The 7,890-nt window shown below is 31.4% G+C and overlaps 1 protein-coding gene across 3 annotated transcripts in view; it reads right to left on the bottom strand.

The window, feature by feature from the left end:
• Nucleotides 1-706: 706 nt before the first annotated feature.
• NDFIP1 (Nedd4 family interacting protein 1) overlaps nt 707-7,890 on the bottom strand; it is a 54,153-nt gene continuing 46,969 nt past the window's right edge. For all 3 annotated transcript variants that reach the window (XM_051978627.1, XM_051978629.1, XM_051978628.1), the window contains one exon: nt 707-1,726. The gene's annotated coding sequence lies outside the window, so the exon portion shown is untranslated. The remainder of the gene's footprint in view (nt 1,727-7,890) is intronic.

Genomic DNA, 7,890 nt, shown 5'->3' with positions numbered 1-7,890 from the left:
TCTCTCTTTATCTTTTTCTTTCTCTCTAAACTATTTAGGAAGAAAGGAATGGTTGAAACTACCATCTAGAACTAAACACTTTTAAAGACCATCCAACTGTGGGCTTCTATTTGATAGTCTTATTGCTCAACAAATGAATAGAAATTAGGAATGTAAAATAATTCAATTCTCTGAATACACAAGATCAAATAAAATATAAGTACCTAGAGAATAAACACAGAGGAATCTTCTACTATGTTTGAGTTTATATGATTTAGCATTCTGTTTTGTCCTATAAGATACATTAAACAGTTCTCCCTTTTATGTATATGCATATATTTATTCTAATTACTATGACTTAAAGAGATTTCTGAAAATCTATTTAGGAATTTCATGAATACCTGACATGAAAACAACTGTTTATCTACATAATCTAATGTAGAATAAGGGAAAAAATGCTTAAAGGGTTGTTCATAAAATCTCCTTTCAAAACAAAACTTCTGAAAAGAAATACTATACACAATCAGTAAGTTGGTTAAGAAAGTTAAATGATGGTCCTTTAAATCATGAATAAAACTAAGTATCATGATGTTTCTGCAAAATTTGTAATGTTTCCTGAAATATATTAGATGTTTTAGCAAAGTATTAGAAACCAGGTACCTCAGCAATCATCGACTACGTACCAAAAGTTTATATTCTAAATTAAACACTAGTCTACAGAAAAAAATTGCTACATAAGTAACATTTATTAATGTTCTGCTGTATTTACAGTTTTAACATAGCAAAACTCAAATTTGAATTACCACTCGGCAGAAAGCACATCAGTTCTACACTTACATTGCATCATAATTTCTGCTAACACATTATAAAAGCAAGTAATACAGTTTATTAGGGATCATCTCAAAAGTCCCAAAGCCAAAACTCTTTTTTTCCAATCTTCTAGTCTCTATTTTCAGAGACAATGAAGTAAAATAAAAGGAACCTGTTTTATGAGAGATGTAAAGAATTATACTTATTAATTTTGTAATCTTTGTCCTTGATATTATAACAATACTATATGTAGTGAAAGTGTTTACGAAATCCCAAAAGTACTGAGTACAAAAGAAAAGAGTACTGTAAAATTTAGATTATAGACTAATACTTGTATTACTTTGCAAAAAAGAAAACTCATTCCTGACTAAACCTTAAGTTAATTTTGTACTACAATTTTGTTTCCAGGTGTACACAAAACACAATTTAAGATTTATAGATTTATTTTTAACAGTGTATACGTATCATGTGCAGAAATGTAATCTTAACAGTTTTCTAAACTTCTGAGAATTATCCCTTCAAAATGGCCAGCATTATACATATCTTACACTGAAATATTTAATTCCAAATTCACTTTAAGATGGAGAATTAAATAAAGCAATACTGCCCCCTACTGACTATAGGGACATAGCTCATGCTATATTTTAAATGACTACAAACAATATAAGGCATTATTAGTACATCACAGACTTGATTGCAATAGCTTTTTCAAACATTAACCACTAATGATTCAATGATTACAGAATTATGCGTTAACTATTAAAATTTTACACCTAGAAACAAATAAAGAGAAATGATCTTCAACAGTACTTTATTTATTTTTTAAAGCAGGTGATTATTTCTTCTGTGTTTTGAGTCTTGATTCACTTCCTGCAGATGTCCTGTTGCTTCTTGAGAGAGAATTCATAAATGCAGGAAGGCATTTGCCAGAAAACATCTGTCAGAAAAGGATATTGAATATTGAAACTATAGTTAGATTGTTATTTTAGCCAAGAGAAGGATGTAGTACACAAAAGAATGCAGGATGTTTATAGACATACAAAATGTACCTTAACATTGTTATAGGATTATTATACACTGATGTCAACAGTTAAATATTTTTTATTAAATTAGATAATTTCAAATTTTAATAGTCTCCAGAAGTGAGATTTGTAGAAAGACATGCATGCTTTCTCTAAGGCTTTTTTCCTAAAGTTTGTGACAGGAAGTACTATGTAGCCAAGAGTGCCAAACTTAAAAATCTAGAGAAACACAGGTTTAATTCAAGAGCTAATTATTTACAGCAAGTCACTTAAACTTTCTAAGCCTCAGTTGTCTCATTTGTAAAATAAGAATAATTGTTAAGCTACCTATTTTACAGTGTAGTTATGAAAATCAGATGAGATGATGTAATAAAACAGTTCTAAAGTGGTAATATCAGATATTTATCATGTTGTTATTCTCACCTTTTCTATGAAGTTCAGAAAGAAATCTATTATTACTATTGTTACTACGGATTGCTCCTGTCTTCACAATGTCACATACAAGAGGATCACAAAAAAACCCATTAATCTATCCCACATTTGCATCCAATAAAAAAATGAACATCCTTGGAACTTTTTAAGCAGAAACTATATAAACCTTTGGTAGTTGTCCTAATAGGGATTCCCTTTTGTCTACGAGGTGTACCAGACTGCTACTGAAGTTCCTTTCGATTCACAAATTATAATGACTCTAAATATTTTAGTATATTTCTGGAAATTACACTTAGTTTTTTTAATCTCACATATACAACTTAGGGAATATCATGACCTTTCTGGCCCAATTCTGCACTAGCATAAATCTGTGGTTCTCAAGGTTTTATTTTTCTTGGTTGTTTTTTTGGCCTCAAGACAAAATTCTATACTTTGTCATAAGGAATCCTGGCACAGTGGGAGAAAGTCAGGAGACTTAAGAATGCAAATACCAAATTAAGTTTTATACAACTGGCATACCTAGTGAAACATCTCTAAAGAAATAAGTTATCAAATGAACAAATAAAGTCTAAGTGAATTCCAGATACTTGGGAAGAGGCTAGACATAGAATAGCATATATATGTGTGTGTGTGTGTGTGTGTGTGTGTGTGTGTGTGTGTGTATAACTGTGCCAACTATCACCACCACACAGGACATTGGTATAGGACTATTTTTTCTTTGTTCAGACCACTCTCAAAGTTACTAAAAATTATCTTATACTCCTTTTCTACATGTATTATACAGCATTGTAACATATAACCTACAAAATCATCTTAAGATTATTTTATAAATGGGGCAAAAATGCCAGGAAAAATTAAATCTCTCCCTTCCCTCCACTTACTGGTCTTTAAAGACAAGAGCTGCAGGCAGCATGGTGTATGAAAAGAATGCTGCATTTGGAGTCAAATGACCAGAGTTAAATGTTTAGCTCTGCCTCACTCTAGTTGTATGACATTAGGCAAATCACTCATTCTCTCCCCCAGACTCCATCTGTAAGGTTAGAAGAGATGATCTCTAAGGTTTCCCTTTTCCCATTCTAAATGAAGTGAATCATAAAAGGCTAACTTTAGTTAAGATGAAGACATTTAAGCACAACAGAAAAGAAACTGTATGGTTTTTAGGAAAATTAATAAGTACAAAAAACATGCAGACAGAAAAATGATAAGTAGTGTAAATGTAGACTGCCAAAAAAATTTTTTTATTCCTATTGCTGTTTAAAATAAATTAATATTTATTAATTTGCATTACAATATATAAACTATAAGTACTACTTTGTCACAACATTAATGTTCACTAAAGTATGTGATATAGTCCAGATAACAATATTAGTCTTTTACTCAAAGGTTCATAGTAGTAATTCAGCTTAGGTAACTTAGCTTATTTATATTATTATTATTATATTATAATATCTTAAAGTCAGGATAGGCACACAGTAAACATCAAAGAAAATTGAGAGAGCTTGTCAAAGAGTGACTTCAACTAATATTCTGTAAGATCAGCCTTTTGTGTCATTAATTTCCTCTCTAGGACTTCTGTCTCATTGAAGAAAAACTTTATTGTGTTGGCTAATATAAAAGAGTTGATTGAGTGTTACCTTGAGAAATAAGCATGTAGCTTTTAATACATAAGGCTGACTTTACAGAATATTAATATCATATTAAATCTGTAGATCAGAAAGATCATTGTGGAATGAAAGGATTTCTAAAACTTTGATATACAGGCCATAAGACGACATATATGGTTAGATTTCTTAACTTTCAGTAGAAAAAAATAATTTTTGAGGCACTGTGTTAAATTTAATATTTTCAGCAAAGCTTAAATAGAAATTTCTAACTTTTCTGTTTTAAAGTTACATGTCATTCAAACCTAAAATAAAGGGGAAAAAAGACAAAAGCATATATTCATGCTTAGAATAGGAAAAGGGAGGAAAGTGTTCATGCCTTCATTTTAGCGAGCAATGGAACAAAGCCATGATTCTGTTCATCAAGAGGCATCTGGCCAATTCCTAGCAGTTATTTTTCTAACCATGATATATTCTGATTCATTATATTCATTATACTCAGGGACCATAAACATAAGTAACAAACCATCTCTCTTAGTATATGATGTAATTAAATCAATGGTTTTAAACAGATTGATTGTATGTTTCATATACACATACAGTCTCAAAAGCATTAAAAAAGCTTTAATTATATTAATTATATTTCACAAAATTACATAGGGACTTTTGAAATCCATGTGAACAGATATTAGTAAATTAGTCCTGTGTCAAGGGGACTTACACTTTTCAAAGTAAATCCCAGTGCTACTTTGGACCTATTATCATACTACACTGATTTCACTAAAGAATGAGATATTTTGTATAAAAATATTTCTAATTGAAGATCATCCCCTTTAAATTCCAACACTAATTGTTTTATATGGAAATATTTCTAAAAATCATAACACTTTTTTTTGCCTTCTTAAGTAGAGTATACTGAACATATTTTAACTTTGTTTTAATTAGTCATCATTATGAACAATACCTACAGGGATTATTTACTCTGTTACATAGCCTCAGATTGCTCTACCTAAGTTCTTGTGTCTTTTTTTTTTTTTAATATTGAGGTGGCAGAAAGAATAATGGATTTGGAATCAGAGTCTGTGTTCAAATCCCCCAACTAATCAAACTGTGCATACTCTTTGATCCAGCAGTGTTTCTACTGGGCTTATACCCCAAAGAGATACTAAAGAAGGGAAAGGGACCTGTATGTGCCAAAATGTTTGTGGCAGCCCTGTTTGTAGTGGCTAGAAGCTGGAAAATGAATAGATGCCCATCAATTGGAGAATGGTTGAGTAAATTGTAGTATATGAATGTTATGGAATATTATTGTTCTGTAAGGAATGACCAGCAGGATGAATACAGAGAGGACTGGCGAGACTTACATGAACTGATGCTAAGTGAAATGAACAGAACCAGGAGATCATTATATACCTCAATAACGATACTGTTTGAGGATATATTCCGATGGAAGTGGATCTCTTCAATAAAGAGAGCTAATTCAATTTCAATTGCTCAAGGATGGACAGAAGCAGCTCCACCCAAAGAGAGAACACTGGGAAATGAATATAAACTGCTTGCATTTTTGTTTTTCTTCCGAGTTATTTCTACCTTCTGAATCCAATTCTCCCTGTGCAACAAGAGAACTGTTTGGTTCTGCACACATATATTGTATCTAGGATATACTGTAACCTATTTAACATGTAAAGGACTGCTTGCCATCTGGGGAAGGGGAAAAATCGGAACAGAAGTGAATGCAAGGGATAATGCTGTAAAAAATTACTCTGGCATGGGTTCTGTCAATAAAAAGTTAAAAAAAAAAATCCCCAACTGTCTGACACTTGAGAAGTCACTTGACCTCTCTGGGTGTGTTTCCTCATGTCAAATTAGGGGACTGGACCAGATGGTCTAAAGTTGACTTTCCAACTCAATTCTATAACCCTGGGATTTTACCATCCCTTTTCTTGATTTGCTGAGCTAAAAAATCAATAACAAGTTTGTTAAGAGTAATAATTAAGTGAAGGTCTTCCCTAATAGTGCACCTGATGAACTTTATTGCAGAATCTTTGTGACATCAATTTTAGTAGCTTTTTCAGGTTACTTCTTAGTCTCAATTATGTTCCTGAAAATTTAAAGTTGGCAAATTATGTAATATTTATAGAAAACTTAAGAGTAATCAGCTAAATCCTAGTCCATGAGTAGGATCCATGCTCTTAAGATTGCCAGTGACATCCATGTGAGAATTAACTAGCCAAAGCTACAAAGCATAATACTGGACCTCCTTTATTCAATTAATCAACAAGCATTCACTATATACCTATTTTGTATCAAACAAAGCTTATTCTTTTGCTCTAGAAAAATTATTTTAATAAACAATATCTACCTTTGTTTTCTTTTCAAGAATGTATTTTCTGCTACAAATAAAGTAAATATAAGAAATAGGAAGGCTTTCCTAGGGAATTTTCTATAACAATTATGTCTTCATAGTCACAGTTAATTAAGAATTACAGAAAATAAAAAATCCTGCTAGTTTAACATTTGTTGATTATAAAAAAAATTTGATTCAATGGAACAAAATATAGTTCAGAAAGAAAAGGAAATCACTACCTACCTAACAAAATGTCCCTTTATGGAGTTATATGATAAATGTAAATTAAGAGATAACCTTGCTCAATGAGACTATAAGAATGAACATGAAGCAAGAATTTAAAAAGACATGTGTTTGCTCTGAATCACATATACAAATAGAATATCCCCACAGATTATAAAATTCTCTAGTTATTCCTATTGAAAATGGCATTGTGCTTAGTGTATACTTCAGAACCCTTAAATACTACAAAATCTCATTCAAAAAGCTCCAAAAACCTTCAAAGTGATTGTTCTAGCAATCTAACACAATAAAAACCAAGTGATGAAGGCATATACTGCTCAGATTTTAACACTTAGATAGATAGCGTTCTACTGGGTTGGTCCATAAGGACAAGCACTGCTGGAAGAGGCTGGGATAGGTCCAGATCTTAATAGATGAGGCAGGATATCACATTTTGGGAAAAACATACAATTGGTTCAATGATCCCAAGTTGTTCCCTGACAACATCACACACAGCAATATTAATATATTCTGTGACTACACATCATGGGACACCACAATCTCAAAGAATCTCAAGAAATCCAAAAAAACAATGGAATACTTTATAGTTGATGTAAACAGAATGAAATCATTTCCAGTGATAAGATATATGTGACAGCACAAATGCATCCTTAAAGAAGTGAATTATCCAAAGAGTAAGTAGGTTGGTCATGTGTAGAGAGAGACAGGAAAAAGATATTCCAAGTACAGCACTCGTGTGTACAAATATTAAAACAATCAGATGAAAGCCTACAATACCTTGGCTAGATCTCTTTAGAGGATATATGAGAAGATATGTTCAATAATAATATAGATTACAAGGCACAGATGGATTGTAATATACCATGGATAAGACCATTAATCCACTGAAAAACTCCCAATATATTTAGGATGCAATTTTAAACATGTACACTATTACCTATTCCTTACATGAGTAAAGAAAAATCAATTCTGTGGCATGACACAGCTGTTCAGGCTTCTAAGACTTAGAAATAGAATTCTAAAGGTTACTTTAGTTCTTATCATTCAAATTTTGTTATCTCTAAATATTCCAGGAAGTACAGAATTACATTTACTAAAAGATTATTTGGTGTGGTTGTCACTTTTGCAAAAAGAAACAATTAAATGCAACATTTTACCCCTCAATGGAAGCCTCTCCTACAATTCTGGGGAAATTGCTAGGAATGTAATTTTTTCTTAAAAAATACTTTGGACTACTGCTGATTATAAAATTTAAATAGTAAATCCATCTTAAAGAACCTTATTTTCCAAAGACTTTCTCTATTTCAAATCATAACCACATAGTACGATAAATTTAGAAATTAAACATCTCCACTGAAAAACCTCATCAAGAATTTCATAAAAAGTTACTAATTAACAAAAATAGAATTTAAAGAAAGATCTCATCAAAGCCAGTCTTCGTGAAGAAAAAGAGAAT

Source organism: Antechinus flavipes, chromosome 2 (genome assembly GCF_016432865.1).
Source record: "Antechinus flavipes isolate AdamAnt ecotype Samford, QLD, Australia chromosome 2, AdamAnt_v2, whole genome shotgun sequence".
In the NCBI taxonomy this organism is placed as follows: domain Eukaryota; kingdom Metazoa; phylum Chordata; class Mammalia; order Dasyuromorphia; family Dasyuridae; genus Antechinus; species Antechinus flavipes.
The sequence above is the reverse complement of the archived record's forward strand: the minus strand, read 5'-3'. Positions and strand labels throughout refer to the sequence as shown.